This window comes from Triticum aestivum, chromosome 5B (genome assembly GCF_018294505.1).
Source record: "Triticum aestivum cultivar Chinese Spring chromosome 5B, IWGSC CS RefSeq v2.1, whole genome shotgun sequence".
In the NCBI taxonomy this organism is placed as follows: Eukaryota; Viridiplantae; Streptophyta; class Magnoliopsida; order Poales; family Poaceae; genus Triticum; species Triticum aestivum.
In genome coordinates, this window is record NC_057807.1 from 637,692,529 (window position 1) to 637,695,088 (window position 2,560).

Here is a 2,560-nt window from a genome sequence, read left to right on the forward strand (position 1 = left end):
CGCGGCACGGAGGGACGGCGGCGGGCCACGTGGCGCGCACTGGTTGGCTGCGGCGGCGGGACGGACATGTCCGGCTGCGGCCGGACGTGTCCGGTGGCGGCGGGAGGAAGAGGACTAGGGTTTCGGGGGGAATAGACCGCGAATTTCAAGGGAGGGGTGTTTATATAGGTAGAGGGAGCTAGGAGAGTCCAAATGGAGCACGGTTTTCGGCCACGCGATCGTGATCGAACGACCGAGAGCATGGAGGGGAGTTAGATGGGTTTTGGGCCACTTTTAAGGGGTGTTGGGCTGCAAAGAGAAAGGGGGGTTTCGGGCTACGCGGTTAACCGTTGGAGTATCAAACGACCTCCAAATGGCACGAAACTTGACAGGCGGTCTACCGGTGCTATACCAAGGCCGCTTGGAAAGACTCGGTTCATTCCAAAAATGTTTAACACCCGCTCACAATGAGAGGCAAAAGGGGAACGTCGGAGGTCATAGGAGCGCCGGATTGCAAAACGGACAACGGGGAAAAAGCTCGGATGCAAGAGACGAACACGTATGCAATGCAATGCACATGATGACATGGTAAAATGCAACACGTAAGCAAATAACATGACAACGACGGCGAATAACTGACAGACACCTGGCGCATCGGATCCGGGGCGTTACAACACTCCTCCACTAACAAGAGATCTCGTCCCGAGATCTTAGGACCGAGACGGAAGGGAAAAGGGATGAGGTGAAGCAAAAATTCCAAAGAAGAAGCAAAGAATCGAGAGCACTCGAGAAGAAGAGAGGAACGACGAGAATGACGAGAATCGAAAGCTCACGGAATCAGATAGACTATGAAACCACTCCGGTTAAAACGAGATAAGAAACGAATAAGACTGAAAGGATTAAGGCAGCACTCCGGTTGAACAAGGAAAGAATAGAACACGAACTTCACAAGATGGGATGGCACTTGACGAGATGAACAACGCAAAACCTCCGGAAGAGTTGAAAGAATGGAATGAAAAGAACTTAGAAGGAAGGATTGAATGGAGTTGTTGAGAAAATCAACAACGAAAGAATAAGCTTGTTGTGGACTTATGGATAACATCTCAAAATTATGAGGTGATCTCCGACCACAAGAGGAAAAGATTAAATATCTGAGAAGAACGGAGAAATGCAAAACTCCACTTCAGAAGAAAAATGAAGAATTAATTGCACTTCGAGACGCGAGAAGAACATATATTTGCACTTCACCAACAAAATCTTGATGAACTCTTGAAAGAATGAATTAAATCATAAAGAACCACCATGAAGAACTCCGGTGACAAAAGATGATGAGATAGAATGAAGGAAGAAAGAATAAGATGAGCCTTGCGGTGATTTAGATGAAGGTTCTGACGAAATGGGGGAGGAAATTTGAACTCCGGAAAAGAATAGATGAAAACACTTGGAATTAGAATTTATTCCTCACGAACAAACTCCGAAGGAAAGGATTACTCACTTGGATGGAATAAGAATAAGATTTATTGTATGTTTATCCTTCATCAAATTAAATTGATGACCAACCATGGATTTTGCATACTACTTATTCTTCTTGAAAAAGGATTAAGGGGGAACATATCGCAAACTTGAGAAGGTCTTCATGAACCACCGGCAGGATTGAAAGAATGAATGGATTGAAATGATCATCAAAGAAAAAGAATCTTGAACGAACCACCGTAAGAATTCAAATTTGAATGACGAAAGAGAATGAATCACTGGGAATAATTAGAAGAACAAATATGTTAAAGGGGATTTAGATGCAAGAGAACGGGAAGATCATGAGCTGACTAAAGAACGCTTGAACGGAGCACCGGGATAATTAGAGGACGATAGCTGGAATGATGAGGGCGAAGAATTCTTCTGGAACGATGCCTCTGGTGAAAAGAAACGGGAAAACAACTTCTGACATACTCCGGGTTAAGAAAAGAATATCTGACCAACTGAAACAATTCAATAGGATAACAAGAAGCTAGAACCGTGAAACTTCGGGAGAACGGGCAAGATTTAGAGGAAAATCTCTTCTTCGATCTTCAAATGACGACGAGAAACAGCACCAAAATTATTGAGATACTCCAGAAGAACGAAAACCGAAAAGGTTGAGCCAACAATGAAAATGATTTGAAATCGATCTTGAAAGGCATGTGACTGATGGAAACCATTCTTACGTCACTCTTGAAAAGAATTTAAGAATAACTCCGGGGAAATTAGAAGAGTCAGGTAAGATCCTGGGAAAAGACCTGTGGGTTAGGGCCCACTGAAGAAAAAACACTGTTGGGAAGGGATGATGAACAGATAGATGAAGCACCGGAACAACTGAAATATTAGAATGAGGTGACAACCACGAATCAATTGGAACATAGACGAATCTCCTGAGATGTCTTGAGCACTCCGGAAGGATAAACTGGCGAGAGGCGAACGAGTAAGGAAAACACTTGAGCCGAGGGAAAGAATATGATCAACCCAAAAAACATGAATTGAGTCCACCGGAGAAGAGATGAAGAATGTCCACCGAGACGAGAATACACCAGTTGAAATAATTGTTGGA